This window comes from Somniosus microcephalus, unplaced genomic scaffold (assembly GCF_052327205.1).
Source record: "Somniosus microcephalus isolate GS21.2 unplaced genomic scaffold, FLI_Smic_1.0 unresolved_chr1, whole genome shotgun sequence".
In the NCBI taxonomy this organism is placed as follows: Eukaryota; Metazoa; Chordata; class Chondrichthyes; order Squaliformes; family Somniosidae; genus Somniosus; species Somniosus microcephalus.
Window position 1 is genome coordinate 40,666,179 of NW_028225179.1, and position 18,748 is coordinate 40,684,926.

Here is an 18,748-nt window from a genome sequence, read left to right on the forward strand (position 1 = left end):
CTGTCATTCTGTCTGTCATTCTGTCTGTCATTCTGTCATCGCCTGTGCGTCTGTCGGGCTATGCGCTCGAAAGTTACAGGGCATACCTACGCGCGCGTTACCTCCAAAGAAAGCTTACGCTTCAGAGACGGTTTTAAGCGTATTTACTTTTCAGTCGGACGAAAAGTGTTCGCGCCTTATGCAAAAAACCTTCAGCAAAAAACCTTCAAAATTAAACTCATTATGTGCTAGCATTGATTGACTGACATCAAGGTTCCACCAATCCTGTTCCGTCACGATTGACCAATCCTACAGTACGGTCCCCTGATGGTTGGCCAATCGGTGTGTGTGTGGGCGGGACTATTCGTTTTCATCTCGGGGATGTGGCAGCCATTCTTTCACTAAGCTTCCAGCTCAAATGACTTCAGCTTCCAGCTATAACGACTTTCAAAGTTAGTATCTCTTTTAAAAGTAACATAAGATTTACCAAAAACGTTTTATAAGTACTTTCACTTTCATTTTTCAACCTTTTAAAAGGTAGACATACAGGGACACAGACAGGGCCCTAAGCTTGCCACTCGATTTAAAATGTTGCCCAGCACCAGATTCACAAAGGGACACAGACAGGGCCCCAAAGCCATAAGTAGTTTCACTTTCATTTTGCAAGCTTTTAAAAGGTAGACAGACAGGGACACACACAGGGCCCTAAAGCCTGCCACTCGATTTAAAATGTTGCCCAGCACCAGATTCACAAAGGGACACAGACAGGGCCCCAAAGCCTGGCACTCGATTTAAACCGCCTGCCCCAAAACAGCCCCGGCAACGCCGGGCTCACCAGCTAGTATGAAATAAATGGGGGGATCAGACAACTCTTCCTCTGACACTGGGGAACAAATAAGCCAACAGTTATACCACGATATTGTTTACTGTGATGCAGCAAATACAATATTCCAGCTTAAAAGTTTCTGTTTCAATTCTGTGCAAAAGAAACTGTGACTCCAACGTGTTTCCAATAGCCTGCCTTTTAATCTGACGTCACAATCGCCACCATTGCACCTCAAGGTGATTCATAACTAATAAGCAGAGAAGTCAAGCACTGAAAGGGTATTTGTAGAAAGGGTTGTGAGACTGTGGAATGCACTGGTCCAGCAAGCAGCAGATTTAAAACAAGGTTTAAAAACCGGCAGCCTGTGGGAGGAAGGGGGCAGAGAGGTAAGAGAGACACAGGAAAGATCAACTTGGAAACTATTGACCCCGAATCTACTTTAAATCCCCCCACTGTATTTAAACCCATTTAATGTCAGATTCACAAATTGATGCATGTGAGCAATATAGGACATTTATCGCTGTCTCTGGTCTAAAATAACTGCTTTATTATTTGATCCCACCCGCTACGTTTAGGCTCTACCCTGAATATTTATCTCCGACCTAGAATCAGTTTGTCATCTGGAGACAAGGTTTCTGCAGCCGGCGGGCAGGGAGCAGAGGCTGTGGCTGATCTGTGTCATGTGGGAGCAGAACACAATGTTTCTGCTGTTTATTTTCATTACCCTGCAGAATATTCCATACTGTTCTCAACACCTTACATACCGTTAAATATCGGAAGTTTTCTTTTATTGTAATGATCGCTGCGATTCTTCTGGACTTGCTGAATTTGCAGCAAATTAAATATCACGAAACCGTCATCGCCAACAATAAACAGGGTCAGCGATTTGAGAACTTAGTATCTTGGAGCCGACATTTTCGCGGCTCCGATGGCCGAGTGGTTAAGGCGTTGGACTTGAAATCCAATGGGGTTTTCTCCGCGCAGGTTCGAGCCCTGCTCGCAGCGGGCTATCACATTATGATAATTAACTACTTCAAATAATTTATTTTCTTCAATCTGCTCCCTCTTGGAGGATTTTGGAATTTTCAATGCCGGTTTTAAGGAAACTAAAGGATTGCCGAGACAACTGGATCACTTACTTCAAGAAGGTTTGCTGACCGAATTCCAAAAGTTATCTGCAGATTGTCTGGAAGCTCCAGATAAGGAGGCCTCGACAGTCTCTGAGGTACCTTCCCATACACTCGCTGCTGTCCGGTAGCATCAGTCTGTGTAACCGTGGGAGAGAGAGAATGGAAAGTCACTGGAAGGCTTGTTTCTGTCAGCAGCAATGGTACAAGAGCAGCCATTCTAAAGTGAAAAGCAGAACACATTCCAGGAGACAGTCCAGGAGACAGACAAACGGAGTGGAGATCTGGAAGACTGACCAGAAAAAAAACAAGGAGGACACCAGCTCATAATTCATCTCTCCCTCTCCCGAAGCAGAAGAATTGAACATTCTGAGTTTTGAGTTGCACCACTGAGGTTGTACAAGTCTCTCTCTGTAAAACTTGTATTATTATGTCAATAAAACGATTTGTTTGAAAAGTTTGAAGCTTCATTTCCCAAGGAATTTTCTGAATCGGGCTGCATTGGTTCCGAAGGCCGGCTCTGCTTTCGCAGAGCTTGACTGTCGGGAGGTCTCGCAGGTCTAAATGTATCGACTGGTTTCAAAGCACCAACTCAGATTGGGGCGTATGGGACATGTGGCCCAGGAAGAGTGGTGGTAGCAGAGCACACTTAGCAGTTTAAGTGGCTGAAAGTGAATGTTAGATTAAGGAAATACCGCAGGAAAATTATAATGAAATTGAAGGGGGAAAGTAAAGGAGAGCTATTGATTGTGGAAGGAAGAAAAGTCTGCGTTATGTTTCGGTTTGGAGCCGAAGTTGCTGCGGCCAGAATGCAGATTATTAATCACTATACGAGCACGGCACCACACATCAACAACTGGAGCTCTGCAAAGTATCGCATGGCACTGCTTAGGAAACATGGATTTTTGATGAAGAGTCCAAAATCAGCACCGCCAGAAATACAGAAGCGGTGAAATTCAACGGAGGCCTCGCAGCCACTGGAGCCTTCATCCAGAATGGGAACTGCTGCAGGCACAGTTACATTTAAAAGAATTGTAGCCTTTTCACACGAGAAGAAACTCACCCCTGGAGATTCGATAAAAATAGGCCCCGCTGGGAATCGAACCCAGGATCTCCTGTTTACTAGACAGACGCTTTGACCAGCTAAGCCACGGGACCAAATGCTGGCGCAATTTCTCGCCCCCACTCACTGATGTCTATCAGCTTCCGGTCACTGTCTTCTGGACTCTCAGGCCGTTTCTTATTTCTCCAGCTCTCTTGTCCATTCCGCCATATGTCCCATTGCTCTCTGTATCTCCTGCTTAATTTATCTCAGTGTCAATCTGTGAGGTGATTCTGAATGATTACCCTATGTTTGTGTCTTACCTATATATATAAATCGGTACTTCTGTCTGTCATTCTGTCTGTCATTCTGTCATCGCCTGTGCGTCTGTCGGGCTATGCGCTCGAAAGTTACAGGGCGTACCTACGCGCGCGTTACCTCCAAAGAAAGCTTACGCTTCAGAGACGGTTTTAAGCGTATTTACTTTTCAGTCGGACGAAAAGTGTTCGCGCCTTATGCAAAAAACCTTCAGCAAAAAACCTTCAAAATTAAACTCATTATCTGCGAGCATTGTTGACTGACATCAAGGTTCCACCAATCCTGTTCCATCACGATTGACCAATCCTACAGTACGGTCCCCTGATGGTTGGCCAATCGGTGTGTGTGTGGGCGGGACTATTCCTTTTCATCTCGGGGATGTGGCAGCCATTCTTTCACTAAGCTTCCAGCTCAAATGACTTCAGCTTCCAGCTATAACGACTTTCAAAGTTAGTATCTCTTTTAAAAGTAACATAAGATTTACCAAAAACGTTTTATAAGTACTTTCACTTTCATTTTTCAACCTTTTAAAAGGTAGACATACAGGGACACAGACAGGGCCCTAAGCCTGCCACTCGATTTAAAATGTTGCCCAGCACCAGATTCACAAAGGGACACAGACAGGGCCCCAAAGCCATAAGTAGTTTCACTTTCATTTTGCAAACTTTTAAAAGGTAGACAGACAGGGACACACACAGGGCCCTAAAGCCTGCCACTCGATTTAAAATGTTGCCCAGCACCAGATTCACAAAGGGACACAGACAGGGCCCCAAAGCCTGGTACTCGATTTAAACCGCCTGCCCCAAAACAGCCCCGGCAACGCCGGGCTCCCCAGCTAGTATGAAATAAATGGGGGGATCAGACAACTCTTCCTCTGACACTGGGGAACAAATAAGCCAACAGTTATACCACGATATTGTTTACTGTGATGCAGCAAATACAATATTCCAGCTTAAAAGTTTCAGTTTCAATTCTGTGCAAAAGAAACTGTGACTCCAACGTGTTTCCAATAGCCTGCCTTTTAATCTGACGTCACAATCGCCACCATTGCACCTCAAGGTGATTCATAACTAATAAGCAGAGAAGTCAAGCACTGAAAGGGTATTTGTAGAAAGGGTTGTGAGACTGTGGAATGCACTGGTCCAGCAAGCAGCAGATTTAAAACAAGGTTTAAAAACCGGCAGCCTGTGGGAGGAAGGGGGCAGAGAGGTAAGAGATACACAGGAAAGATCAACTTGGAAACTATTGACCCCGAATCTACTTTAAACCCCCCCACTGTATTTAAACCCATTTAATGTCAGATTCACAAATTGATGCATGTGAGCAACATAGGACATTTATCGCTGTCTTTGGTCTAAAATAACTGCTTTATTATTTGATCCCACCCGCTGCGTTTAGGCTCTACCCTGAATATTTATCTCCGACCTAGAATCAGTTTGTAATCTGGAGACAAGGTTTCTGCAGCCGGCGGGCAAGGAGCAGAGGCTGTGGCTGATCTGTGTCATGTGGGAGCAGAACACAATGTTTCTGCTGTTTATTTTCATTACCCTGCAGAATATTCCATACTGTTCTCAACATCTTACATACCGTTAAATATCGGAAGTTTTCTTTTATTGTAATGATCGCTGCGATTCTTCTGGACTTGCTGAATTTGCAGCAAATTAAATATCACGAAACCGTCATCGCCAACAATAAACAGGGTCAGCGATTTGAGAACTTAGTATCTTGGAGCCGACATTTTCGCTGCTGCGATGGCCGAGTGGTTAAGGCGTTGGACTTGAAATCCAATGGGGTTTCCCCGCGCAGGTTCGAGCCCTGCTCGCAGCGGGCTATCACATTATGATAATTAACTACTTCAAATAATTTATTTTCTTCAATCTGCTCCCTCTTGGAGGATTTTGGAATTTTCAATGCCGGTTTTAAGGAAACTAAAGGATTGCCGAGACAACTGGATCACTTAATTCAAGAAGGTTTGCTGACCGAATTCCAAAAGTTATCTGCAGATTGTCTGGAAGCTCCAGATAAGGAGGCCTCGACAGTCTCTGAGGTACCTTCCCATACACTCGCTGCTGTCCGGTAGCATCAGTCTGTGTAACCGTGGGAGAGAGAGAATGGAAACTCACTGGAAGGCTTGTTTCTGTCAGCAGCAATGGTACAAGAGCAGCCATTCTAAAGTGAAAAGCAGAACACATTCCAGGAGACAGTCCAGGAGACAGACAAACGGAGTGGAGATCTGGAAGACTGACCAGAAAAAAAACAAGGAGGACACCAACTCATAATTCATCTCTCCCTCTCCCGAAGCAGAAGAATTGAACATTCTGAGTTTTGAGTTGCACCACTGAGGTTGTACAAGTCTCTCTCTGTAAAACTTGTATTATTATGTCAATAAAACGATTTGTTTGAAAAGTTTGAAGCTTCATTTCCCAAGGAATTTTCTGAATCGGGCTGCATTGGTTCCGAAGGCCGGCTCTGCTTTCGCAGAGCTTGACTGTCGGGAGGTCTCGCAGGTCTAAATGTATCGACTGGTTTCAAAGCACCAACTCAGATTGGGGCGTATGGGACATGTGGCCCAGGAAGAGTGGTGGTAGCAGAGCACACTTAGCAGTTTAAGTGGCTGAAAGTGAATGTTAGATTAAGGAAATACCGCAGGAAAATTATAATGAAATTGAAGGGGGAAAGTAAAGGAGAGCTATTGATTGTGGAAGGAAGAAAAGTCTGCGTTATGTTTCGGTTTGGAGCCGAAGTTGCTGCGGCCAGAATGCAGATTATTAATCACTGTACGAGCACGGCACCACACATCAACAACTGGAGCTCTGCAAAGTATCGCATGGCACTGCTTAGGAAACATGGATTTTTGATGAAGAGTCCAAAATCAGCACCGCTAGAATTACAGAAGCGGTGAAATTCAACGGAGGCCTCGCAGCCACTGGAGCCTTCATCCAGAATGGGAACTGGTGCAGGCACAGTTACATTTAAAAGAATTGTAGCCTTTTCACACGAGAAGAAACTCACCCCTGGAGATTCTATAAAAATAGGCCCCGCTGGGAATCGAACCCAGGATCTCCTGTTTACTAGACAGACGCTTTGACCAGCTAAGCCACGGGACCGAATGCTGGCACAATTTCTCGCCCCCACTCACTGATGTCTATCAGCTTCCGGTCACTGTCTTCTGGACTCTCAGGCCGTTTCTTATTTCTCCAGCTCTCTTGTCCATTCCGCCATATGTCCCATTGCTCTCTGTATCTCCCGCTTAATTTATCTCAGTGTCAATCTGTGAGGTGATTCTGAATGATTACCCTATGTTTGTGTCTTACCTATATATATAAATCGGTACTTCTGTCTGTCATTCTGTCTGTCATTCTGTCATCGCCTGTGCGTCTGTCGGGCTATGCGCTCGAAAGTTACAGGGCGTACCTACGCGCGCGTTACCTCCAAGGAAAGCTTACGCTTCAGAGACGGTTTTAAGCGTATTTACTTTTCAGTCGGACGAAAAGTGTTCGCGCCTTATGCAAAAAACCTTCAGCAAAAAACCTTCAAAATTAAACTCATTATCTGCTAGCATTGATTGACTGACATCAAGGTTCCACCAATCCTGTTCCGTCACGATTGACCAATCCTACAGTACGGTCCCCTGATGGTTGGCCAATCGGTGTGTGTGTGGGCGGGACTATTCGTTTTCATCTCGGGGATGTGGCAGCCATTCTTTCACTAAGCTTCCAGCTCAAATGACTTCAGCTTCCAGCTATAACGACTTTCAAATTTAGTATCTCTTTTAAAAGTAACATAAGATTTACCAAAAACGTTTTATAAGTACTTTCACTTTCATTTTTCAACCTTTTAAAAGGTAGACATACAGGGACACAGACAGGGCCCTAAGCCTGCCACTCGATTTAAAATGTTGCCCAGCACCAGATTCACAAAGGGACAAAGACAGGGCCCCAAAGCCATAAGTAGTTTCACTTTCATTTTGCAAGCTTTTAAAAGGTAGACAGACAGGGACACACACAGGGCCCTAAAGCCTGCCACTCGATTTAAAATGTTGCCCAGCACCAGATTCACAAAGGGACACAGACAGGGCCCCAAAGCCTGGCACTCGATTTAAACCGCCTGCCCCAAAACAGCCCCGGCAACGCCGGGCTCCCCAGCTAGTATGAAATAAATGGGGGGATCAGACAACTCTTCCTCTGACACTGGGGAACAAATAAGCCAACAGTTATACCACGATATTGTTTACTGTGATGCAGCAAATACAATATTCCAGCTTAAATGTTTCAGTTTCAATTCTGTGCAAAAGAAACTGTGACTCCAACGTGTTTCCAATAGCCTGCCTTTTAATCTGACGTCACAATCGCCACCATTGCACCTCAAGGTGATTCATAACTAATAAGCAGAGAAGTCAAGCACTGAAAGGGTATTTGTAGAAAGGGTTGTGAGACTGTGGAATGCACTGGTCCAGCAAGCAGCAGATTTAAAACAAGGTTTAAAAACCGGCAGCCTGTGGGAGGAAGGGGGCAGAGAGGTAAGAGAGACACAGGAAAGATCAACTTGGAAACTATTGACCCCGAATCTACTTCAAACCCCCCCACTGTATTTAAACCCATTTAATGTCAGATTCACAAATTGATGCATGTGAGCAATATAGGACATTTATCGCTGTCTCTGGTCTAAAATAACTGCTTTATTATTTGATCCCACCCGCTGCGTTTAGGCTCTACCCTGAATATTTATCTCCGACCTAGAATCAGTTTGTAATCTGGAGACAAGGTTTCTGCAGCCGGCGGGCAGGGAGCAGAGGCTGTGGCTGATCTGTGTCATGTGGGAGCAGAACACAATGTTTCTGCTGTTTATTTTCATTACCCTGCAGAATATTCCATACTGTTCTCAACATCTTACATACCGTTAAATATCGGAAGTTTTCTTTTATTGTAATGATCGCTGCGATTCTTCTGGACTTGCTGAATTTGCAGCAAATTAAATATCACGAAACCGTCATCGCCAACAATAAACAGGGACAGCGATTTGAGAACTTAGTATCTTGGAGCCGACATTTTCGCTGCTGCGATGGCCGAGTGGTTAAGGCGTTGGACTTGAAATCCAAAGGGGTTTCCCCGCGCAGGTTCGAGCCCTGCTCGCAGCGGGCTATCTCATTATGATAATTAACTACTTCAAATAATTTATTTTCTTCAATCTGCTCCCTCTTGGAGGATTTTGGAATTTTCAATGCCGGTTTTAAGGAAACTAAAGGATTGCCGAGACAAATGGATCACTTACTTCAAGAAGGTTTGCTGACCGAATTCCAAAAGTTATCTGCAGATTGTCTGGAAGCTCCAGATAAGGAGGCCTCGACAGTCTCTGAGGTACCTTCCCATACACTCGCTGCTGTCCGGTAGCATCAGTCTGTGTAACCGTGGGAGAGAGAGAATGGAAAGTCACTGGAAGGCTTGTTTCTGTCAGCAGCAATGGTACAAGAGCAGCCATTCTAAAGTGAAAAGCAGAACACATTCCAGGAGACAGTCCAGGAGACAGACAAACGGAGTGGAGATCTGGAAGACTGACCAGAAAAAAAACAAGGAGGACACCAACTCATAATTCATCTCTCCCTCTCCCGAAGCAGAAGAATTGAACATTCTGAGTTTTGAGTTGCACCACTGAGGTTGTACAAGTCTCTCTCTGTAAAACTTGTATTATTATGTCAATAAAACGATTTGTTTGAAAAGTTTGAAGCTTCATTTCCCAAGGAATTTTCTGAATCGGGCTGCATTGGTTCCGAAGGCCGGCTCTGCTTTCGCAGAGCTTGACTGTCGGGAGGTCTCGCAGGTCTAAATGTATCGACTGGTTTCAAAGCACCAACTCAGATTGGGGCGTATGGGACATGTGGCCCAGGAAGAGTGGTGGTAGCAGAGCACACTTAGCAGTTTAAGTGGCTGAAAGTGAATGTTAGATTAAGGAAATACCGCAGGAAAATTATAATGAAATTGAAGGGGGAAAGTAAAGGAGAGCTATTGATTGTGGAAGGAAGAAAAGTCTGCGTTATGTTTCGGTTTGGAGCCGAAGTTGCTGCGGCCAGAATGCAGATTATTAATCACTATACGAGCACGGCACCACACATCAACAACTGGAGCTCTGCAAAGTATCGCATGGCACTGCTTAGGAAACATGGATTTTTGATGAAGAGTCCAAAATCAGCACCGCCAGAAATACAGAAGCGGTGAAATTCAACGGAGGCCTCGCAGCCACTGGAGCCTTCATCCAGAATGGGAACTGGTGCAGGCACAGTTACATTTAAAAGAATTGTAGCCTTTTCACACGAGAAGAAACTCACCCCTGGAGATTCTATAAAAATAGGCCCCGCTGGGAATCGAACCCAGGATCTCCTGTTTACTAGACAGACGCTTTGACCAGCTAAGCCACGGGACCGAATGCTGGCACAATTTCTCGCTCCCACTCACTGATGTCTATCAGCTTCCGGTCACTGTCTTCTGGACTCTCAGGCCGTTTCTTATTTCTCCAGCTCTCTTGTCCATTCCGCCATATGTCCCATTGCTCTCTGTATCTCCCGCTTAATTTATCTCAGTGTCAATCTGTGAGGTGATTCTGAATGATTACCCTATGTTTGTGTCTTACCTATATATATAAATCGGTACTTCTGTCTGTCATTCTGTCTGTCATTCTGTCTGTCATTCTGTCATCGCCTGTGCGTCTGTCGGGCTATGCGCTCGAAAGTTACAGGGCGTACCTACGCGCGCGTTACCTCCAAAGAAAGCTTACGCTTCAGAGACGGTTTTAAGCGTATTTACTTTTCAGTCGGACGAAAAGTGTTCGCGCCTTATGCAAAAAACCTTCAGCAAAAAACCTTCAAAATTAAACTCATTATCTGCTAGCATTGATTGACTGACATCAAGGTTCCACCAATCCTGTTCCGTCACGATTGACCAATCCTACAGTACGGTCCCCTGATGGTTGGCCAATCGGTGTGTGTGTGGGCGGGACTATTCGTTTTCATCTCGGGGATGTGGCAGCCATTCTTTCACTAAGCTTCCAGCTCAAATGACTTCAGCTTCCAGCTATAACGACTTTCAAAGTTAGTATCTCTTTTAAAAGTAACATAAGATTTACCAAAAACGTTTTATAAGTACTTTCACTTTCATTTTCCAACCTTTTAAAAGGTAGACATACAGGGACACAGACAGGGCCCTTAGCCTGCCACTCGATTTAAAATGTTGCCCAGCACCAGATTCACAAAGGGACACAGACAGGGCCCCAAAGCCATAAGTAGTTTCACTTTCATTTTGCAAGCTTTTAAAAGGTAGACAGACAGGGACACACACAGGGCCCTAAAGCCTGCCACTCGATTTAAAATGTTGCCCAGCACCAGATTCACAAAGGGACACAGACAGGGCCCCAAAGCCTGGCACTCGATTTAAACCGCCTGCCCCAAAACAGCCCCGGCAACGCCGGGCTCCCCAGCTAGTATGAAATAAATGGGGGGATCAGACAACTCTTCCTCTGACACTGGGGAACAAATAAGCCAACAGTTATACCACGATATTGTTTACTGTGATGCAGCAAATACAATATTCCAGCTTAAAAGTTTCAGTTTCAATTCTGTGCAAAAGAAACTGTGACTCCAACGTGTTTCCAATAGCCTGCCTTTTAATCTGACGTCACAATCGCCACCATTGCACCTCAAGGTGATTCATAACTAATAAGCAGAGAAGTCAAGCACTGAAAGGGTATTTGTAGAAAGGGTTGTGAGACTGTGGAATGCACTGGTCCAGCAAGCAGCAGATTTAAAACAAGGTTTAAAAACCGGCAGCCTGTGGGAGGAAGGGGGCAGAGAGGCAAGAGAGACCCAGGAAAGATCAACTTGGAAACTATTGACCCCGAATCTACTTTAAATCCCCCCACTGTATTTAAACCCATTTAATGTCAGATTCACAAATTGATGCATGTGAGCAATAAAGGACATTTATCGCTGTCTCTGGTCTAAAATAACTGCTTTATTATTTGATCCCACCCGCTGCGTTTAGGCTCTACCCTGAATATTTATCTCCGACCTAGAATCAGTTTGTAATCTGGAGACAAGGTTTCTGCAGCCGGCGGGCAGGGAGCAGAGGCTGTGGCTGATCTGTGTCATGTGGGAGCAGAACACAATGTTTCTGCTGTTTATTTTCATTACCCTGCAGAATATTCCATACTGTTCTCAACATCTTACATACCGTTAAATATCGGAAGATTCCTTTTATTGCAATGATCGCTGCGATTCTTCTGGACTTGCTGAATTTGCAGCAAATTAAATATCACGAAACCGTCATCGCCAACAATAAACAGGGTCAGCGATTTGAGAACTTAGTATCTTGGAGCCGATATTTTCGCGGCTGCGATGGCCGAGTGGTTAAGGCGTTGGATTTGAAATCCAATGGGGTTTCCCCGCGCAGGTTCGAGCCCTGCTCGCAGCGGGCTATCTCATTATGATAATTAACTACTTCAAATAATTTATTTTCTTCAATCTGCTCCCTCTTGGAGGATTTTGGAATTTTCAATGCCGGTTTTAAGGAAACTAAAGGATTGCCGAGACAACTGGATCACTTACTTCAAGAAGGTTTGCTGACCGAATTCCAAAAGTTATCTGCAGATTGTCTGGAAGCTCCAGATAAGGAGGCCTCGACAGTCTCTGAGGTACCTTCCCATACACTCGCTGCTGTCCGGTAGCATCAGTCTGTGTAACCGTGGGAGAGAGAGAATGGAAAGTCACTGGAAGGCTTGTTTCTGTCAGCAGCAATGCTACAAGAGCAGCCATTCTAAAGTGAAAAGCAGAACACATTCCAGGAGACAGTCCAGGAGACAGACAAACGGAGTGGAGATCTGGAAGACTGACCAGAAAAAAAACAAGGAGGACACCAACTCATAATTCATCTCTCCCTCTCCCGAAGCAGAAGAATTGAACATTCTGAGTTTTGAGTTGCACCACTGAGGTTGTACAAGTCTCTCTCTGTAAAACTTGTATTATTATGTCAATAAAACGATTTGTTTGAAAAGTTTGAAGCTTCATTTCCCAAGGAATTTTCTGAATCGGGCTGCATTGGTTCCGAAGGCCGGCTCTGCTTTCGCAGAGCTTGACTGTCGGGAGGTCTCGCAGGTCTAAATGTATCGACTGGTTTCAAAGCACCAACTCAGATTGGGGCGTATGGGACATGTGGCCCAGGAAGAGTGGTGGTAGCAGAGCACACTTAGCAGTTTAAGTGGCTGAAAGTGAATGTTAGATTAAGGAAATACCGCAGGAAAATTATAATGAAATTGAAGGGGGAAAGTAAAGGAGAGCTATTGATTGTGAAAGGAAGAAAAGTCTGCGTTATGTTTCGGTTTGGAGCCGAAGTTGCTGCGGCCAGAATGCAGATTATTAATCACTATACGAGCACGGCACCACACATCAACAACTGGAGCTCTGCAAAGTATCGCATGGCACTGCTTAGGAAACATGGATTTTTGATGAAGAGTCCAAAATCAGCACCGCCAGAAATACAGAAGCGGTGAAATTCAACGGAGGCCTCGCAGCCACTGGAGCCTTCATCCAGAATGGGAACTGGTGCAGGCACAGTTACATTTAAAAGAATTGTAGCCTTTTCACACGAGAAGAAACTCACCCCTGGAGATTCTATAAAAATAGGCCCCGCTGGGAATCGAACCCAGGATCTCCTGTTTACTAGACAGACATTTTAACCAGCTAAGCCACGGGACCGAATGCTGGCACAATTTCTCGCCCCCACTCACTGATGTCTATCAGCTTCCGGTCACTGTCTTCTGGACTCTCAGGCCGTTTCTTATTTCTCCAGCTCTCTTGTCCATTCCGCCATATGTCCCATTGCTCTCTGTATCTCCCGCTTAATTTATCTCAGTGTCAATCTGTGAGGTGATTCTGAATGATTACCCTATGTTTGTGTCCTATCTATATGTATAAATCGGTACTTCTGTCTGTCATTCTGTCTGTCATTCTGTCTGTCATTCTGTCATCGCCTGTGCGTCTGTCGGGCTATGCGCTCGAAAGTTACAGGGCGTACCTACGTGCGCGTTACCTCCAAAGAAAGCTTACGCTTCAGAGACGGTTTCAAGCGTATTTACTTTTCAGTCGGACGAAAAGTGTTCGCCCCTTATGCAAAAAACCTTCAGCAAAAAACCTTCAAAATTAAACTCATTATCTGCTAGCATTGATTGACTGACATCAAGGTTCCACCAATCCTGTTCCGTCACGATTGACCAATCCTACAGTACGGTCCCCTGATGGTTGGCCAATCGGTGTGTGTGTGGGCGGGACTATTCGTTTTCATCTCGGGGATGTGGCAGCCATTCTTTCACTAAGCTTCCAGCTCAAATGACTTCAGCTTCCGGCTATAACGACTTTCAAAGTTAGTATCTCTTTTAAAAGTAACATAAGATTTACCAAAAACATTGTATAAGTACTTTCACTTTCATTTTCCTACCTTTTAAAAGGTAGACATACAGGGACACAGACAGGGCCCTAAGCCTGCCACTCGATTTAAAATGTTGCCCAGCACCAGATTCACAAAGGGACACAGACAGGGCCCCAAAGCCATAAGTAGTTTCACTTTCATTTTGCAAGCTTTTAAAAGGTAGACAGACAGGGACACACACAGGGCCCTAAAGCCTGCCACTCGATTTAAAATGTTGCCCAGCACCAGATTCACAAAGGGACACAGACAGGGCCCCAAAGCCTGGCACTCGATTTAAACCGACTGCCCCAAAACAGCCCCGGCAACGCCGGGCTCCCCAGCTAGTATGAAATAAATGGGGGGATCAGACAACTCTTCCTCTGACACTGGGGAACAAATAAGCCAACAGTTATACCACGATATTGTTTACTGTGATGCAGCAAATACAATATTCCAGCTTAAAAGTTTCAGTTTCAATTCTGTGCAAAAGAAACTGTGACTCCAACGTGTTTCCAATAGCCTGCCTTTTAATCTGATGTCACAATCGCCACCATTGCACCTCAAGGTGATTCATAACTAATAAGCAGAGAAGTCAAGCACTGAAAGGGTATTTGTAGAAAGGGTTGTGAGACTGTGGAATGCACTGGTCCAGCAAGCAGCAGATTTAAAACAAGGTTTAAAAACCGGCAGCCTGTGGGAGGAAGGGGGCAGAGAGGCAAGAGAGACACAGGAAAGATCAACTTGGAAACTATTGACCCCGAATCTACTTTAAATCCCCCCACTGTATTTAAACACATTTAATGTCAGATTCACAAATTGATGCATGTGAGCAATATAGGACATTTATCGCTGTCTCTGGTCTAAAATAACTGCTTTATTATTTGATCCCACCCGCTGCGTTTAGGCTCTACCCTGAATATTTATCTCCGACCTAGAATCAGTTTGTAATCTGGAGACAAGGTTTCTGCAGCCGGCGGGCAAGGAGCAGAGGCTGTGGCTGATCTGTGTCATGTGGGAGCAGAACACAATGTTTCTGCTGTTTATTTTCATTACCCTGCAGAATATTCCATACTGTTCTCAACATCTTACATACCGTTAAATATCGGAAGTTTTCTTTTATTGTAATGATCGCTGCGATTCTTCTGGACTTGCTGAATTTGCAGCAAATTAAATATCACGAAACCGTCATCGCCAACAATAAACAGGGTCAGCGATTTGAGAACTTAGTATCTTGGAGCCGACATTTTCGCTGCTGCGATGGCCGAGTGGTTAAGGCGTTGGACTTGAAATCCAATGGGGTTTCCCCGCGCAGGTTCGAGCCCTGCTCGCAGCGGGCTATCACATTATGATAATTAACTACTTCAAATAATTTATTTTCTTCAATCTGCTCCCTCTTGGAGGATTTTGGAATTTTCAATGCCGGTTTTAAGGAAACTAAAGGATTGCCGAGACAACTGGATCACTTAATTCAAGAAGGTTTGCTGACCGAATTCCAAAAGTTATCTGCAGATTGTCTGGAAGCTCCAGATAAGGAGGCCTCGACAGTCTCTGAGGTACCTTCCCATACACTCGCTGCTGTCCGGTAGCATCAGTCTGTGTAACCGTGGGAGAGAGAGAATGGAAAGTCACTGGAAGGCTTGTTTCTGTCAGCAGCAATGGTACAAGAGCAGCCATTCTAAAGTGAAAAGCAGAACACATTCCAGGAGACAGTCCAGGAGACAGACAAACGGAGTGGAGATCTGGAAGACTGACCAGAAAAAAAACAAGGAGGACACCAACTCATAATTCATCTCTCCCTCTCCCGAAGCAGAAGAATTGAACATTCTGAGTTTTGAGTTGCACCACTGAGGTTTTACAAGTCTCTCTCTGTAAAACTTGTATTATTATGTCAATAAAACGATTTGTTTGAAAAGTTTGAAGCTTCATTTCCCAAGGAATTTTCTGAATCGGGCTGCATTGGTTCCGAAGGCCGGCTCTGCTTTCGCAGAGCTTGACTGTCGGGATGTCTCGCAGGTCTAAATGTATCGACTGGTTTCAAAGCACCAACTCAGATTGGGGCGTATGGGACATGTGGCCCAGGAAGAGTGGTGGTAGCAGAGCACACTTAGCAGTTTAAGTGGCTGAAAGTGAATGTTAGATTAAGGAAATACCGCAGGAAAATTATAATGAAATTGAAGGGGGAAAGTAAAGGAGAGCTATTGATTGTGGAAGGAAGAAAAGTCTGCGTTATGTTTCGGTTTGGAGCCGAAGTTGCTGCGGCCAGAATGCAGATTATTAATCACTATACGAGCACGGCACCACACATCAACAACTGGAGCTCTGCAAAGTATCGCATGGCACTGCTTAGGAAACATGGATTTTTGATGAAGAGTCCAAAATCAGCACCGCCAGAAATACAGAAGCGGTGAAATTCAACGGAGGCCTCGCAGCCACTGGAGCCTTCATCCAGAATGGGAACTGGTGCAGGCACAGTTACATTTAAAAGAATTGTAGCCTTTTCACACGAGAAGAAACTCACCCCTGGAGATTCTATAAAAATAGGCCGCGCTGGGAATCGAACCCAGGATCTCCTGTTTACTAGACAGACGCTTTGACCAGCTAAGCCACGGGACCGAATGCTGGCGCAATTTCTCGCCCCCACTCACTGATGTCTATCAGCTTCCGGTTACTGTCTTCTGGACTCTCAGGCCGTTTCTTATTTCTCCAGCTCTCTTGTCCATTCCGCCATATGTCCCATTGCTCTCTGTATCTCCTGCTTAATTTATCTCAGTGTCAATCTGTGAGGTGATTCTGAATGATTACCCTATGTTTGTGTCTTACCTATATATATAAATCGGTACTTCTGTCTGTCATTCTGTCTGTCATTCTGTCTGTCATTCTGTCATCGCCTGTGCGTCTGTCGGGCTATGCGCTCGAAAGTTACAGGGCGTACCTACGCGCGCGTTACCTCCAAAGAAAGCTTACGCTTCAGAGACGGTTTTAAGCGTATTTACTTTTCAGTCGGACGAAAAGTGTTCGCGCCTTATGCAAAAAACCTTCAGCAAAAAACCTTCAAAATTAAACTCATTATCTGCTAGCATTGATTGACTGACATCAAGGTTCCACCAATCCTGTTCCGTCACGATTGACCAATCCTACAGTACGGTCCCCTGATGGTTGGCCAATCGGTGTGTGTGTGGGCGGGACTATTCGTTTTCATCTCGGGGATGTGGCAGCCATTCTTTCACTAAGCTTCCAGCTCAAATGACTTCAGCTTCCAGCTATAACGACTTTCAAAGTTAGTATCTCTTTTAAAAGTAACATAAGATTTACCAAAAACGTTTTATAAGTACTTTCACTTTCATTTTTCAACCTTTTAAAAGGTAGACATACAGGGACACAGACAGGGCCCTAAGCCTGCCACTCGATTTAAAATGTTGCCCAGCACCAGATTCACAAAGGGACACAGACAGGGCCCCAAAGCCATAAGTAGTTTCACTTTCATTTTGCAAGCTTTTAAAAGGTAGACAGACAGGGACACACACAGGGCCCTAAAGCCTGCCACTCGATTTAAAATGTTGCCCAGCACCAGATTCACAAAGGGACACAGACAGGGCCCCAAAGCCTGGCACTCGATTTAAACCGCCTGCCCCAAAACAGCCCCGGCAACGCCGGGCTCCCCAGCTAGTATGAAATAAATGGGGGGATTAGACAACTCTTCCTCTGACACTGGGGAACAAATAAGCCAACAGTTATACCACGATATTGTTTACTGTGATGCAGCAAATACAATATTCCAGCTTAAAAGTTTCAGTTTCAATTCTGTGCAAAAGAAACTGTGACTCCAACGTGTTTCCAATAGCCTGCCTTTTAATCTGACGTCACAATCGCCACCATTGCACCTCAAGGTGATTCATAACTAATAAGCAGAGAAGTCAAGCACTGAAAGGGTATTTGTAGAAAGGGTTGTGAGACTGTGGAATGCACTGGTCCAGCAAGCAGCAGATTTAAAACAAGGTTTAAAAACCGGCAGCCTGTGGGAGGAAGGGGGCAGAGAGGCAAGAGAGACACAGGAAAGATCAACTTGGAAACTATTGACCCCGAATCTACTTTAAATCCCCCCACTGTATTTAAACACATTTAATGTCAGATTCACAAATTGATGCATGTGAGCAATATAGGACATTTATCGCTGTCTCTGGTCTAAAATAACTGCTTTATTATTTGATCCCACCCGCTGCGTTTAGGCTCTACCCTGAATATTTATCTCCGACCTAGAATCAGTTTGTAATCTGGAGACAAGGTTTCTGCAGCCAGCGGGCAAGGAGCAGAGGCTGTGGCTGATCTGTGTCATGTGGGAGCAGAACACAATGTTTCTGCTGTTTATTTTCATTACCCTGCAGAATATTCCATACTGTTCTCAACATCTTACATACCGTTAAGTATCGGAAGTTTTCTTTTATTGTAATGATCGCTGCGATTCTTCTGGACTTGCTGAATTTGCAGCAAATTAAATATCACGAAACCGTCATCGCCAACAATAAACAGGGACAGCGATTTGAGAACTTAGTATCTTGGAGCCGACATTTTCGCTGCTGCGATGGCCGAGTGGTTAAGGCGTTGGACTTGAAATCCAAAGGGGTTTCCCCGCGCAGGTTCGAGCCCTGCTCGCAGCGGGCTATCTCATTATGATAATTAACTACTTCAAATAATTTATTTTCTTCAATCTGCTCCCTCTTGGAGGATTTTGGAATTTTCAATGCCGGTTTTAAGGAAACTAAAGGATTGCCGAGACAACTGGATCACTTACTTCAAGAAGGTTTGCTGACCGAATTCCAAAAGTTATCTGCAGATTGTCTGGAAGCTCCAGATAAGGAGGCCTCGACAGTCTCTGAGGTACCTTCCCATACACTCGCTGCTGTCCGGTAGCATCAGTCTGTGTAACCGTGGGAGAGAGAGAATGGAAAGTCACTGGAAGGCTTGTTTCTGTCAGCAGCAATGGTACAAGAGCAGCCATTCTAAAGTGAAA

At 44.8% G+C, this 18,748-nt stretch overlaps 11 non-coding genes across 11 annotated transcripts; 6 read left to right on the forward strand and 5 right to left on the reverse strand.

The window, feature by feature from the left end:
• The first annotated feature begins 1,727 nt into the window (after nt 1-1,727).
• Nucleotides 1,728-1,810, forward strand: trnas-uga (transfer RNA serine (anticodon UGA)). The gene has a single exon. It is a non-coding gene; the product is annotated as a tRNA-Ser (tRNA).
• Nucleotides 1,811-3,016: 1,206 nt separating this feature from the next.
• Nucleotides 3,017-3,090, reverse strand: trnat-agu (transfer RNA threonine (anticodon AGU)). Its single transcript has one exon. It is a non-coding gene; the product is annotated as a tRNA-Thr (tRNA).
• Nucleotides 3,091-5,037: 1,947 nt separating this feature from the next.
• Nucleotides 5,038-5,119, forward strand: trnas-uga (transfer RNA serine (anticodon UGA)). Its single transcript has one exon. It is a non-coding gene; the product is annotated as a tRNA-Ser (tRNA).
• Nucleotides 5,120-6,325: 1,206 nt separating this feature from the next.
• Nucleotides 6,326-6,399, reverse strand: trnat-agu (transfer RNA threonine (anticodon AGU)). Its single transcript has one exon. It is a non-coding gene; the product is annotated as a tRNA-Thr (tRNA).
• A 1,948-nt stretch (nt 6,400-8,347) lies between these two features.
• Nucleotides 8,348-8,429, forward strand: trnas-uga (transfer RNA serine (anticodon UGA)). The gene has a single exon. It is a non-coding gene; the product is annotated as a tRNA-Ser (tRNA).
• A 1,206-nt stretch (nt 8,430-9,635) lies between these two features.
• trnat-agu (transfer RNA threonine (anticodon AGU)) lies at nt 9,636-9,709 on the reverse strand. The gene has a single exon. It is a non-coding gene; the product is annotated as a tRNA-Thr (tRNA).
• A 1,960-nt stretch (nt 9,710-11,669) lies between these two features.
• Nucleotides 11,670-11,751, forward strand: trnas-uga (transfer RNA serine (anticodon UGA)). The gene has a single exon. It is a non-coding gene; the product is annotated as a tRNA-Ser (tRNA).
• Nucleotides 11,752-12,957: 1,206 nt separating this feature from the next.
• Nucleotides 12,958-13,031, reverse strand: trnat-agu (transfer RNA threonine (anticodon AGU)). Its single transcript has one exon. It is a non-coding gene; the product is annotated as a tRNA-Thr (tRNA).
• A 1,960-nt stretch (nt 13,032-14,991) lies between these two features.
• On the forward strand, nt 14,992-15,073 carry trnas-uga (transfer RNA serine (anticodon UGA)). Its single transcript has one exon. It is a non-coding gene; the product is annotated as a tRNA-Ser (tRNA).
• Nucleotides 15,074-16,279: 1,206 nt separating this feature from the next.
• Nucleotides 16,280-16,353, reverse strand: trnat-agu (transfer RNA threonine (anticodon AGU)). The gene has a single exon. It is a non-coding gene; the product is annotated as a tRNA-Thr (tRNA).
• A 1,960-nt stretch (nt 16,354-18,313) lies between these two features.
• Nucleotides 18,314-18,395, forward strand: trnas-uga (transfer RNA serine (anticodon UGA)). The gene has a single exon. It is a non-coding gene; the product is annotated as a tRNA-Ser (tRNA).
• Nucleotides 18,396-18,748: the final 353 nt, after the last annotated feature.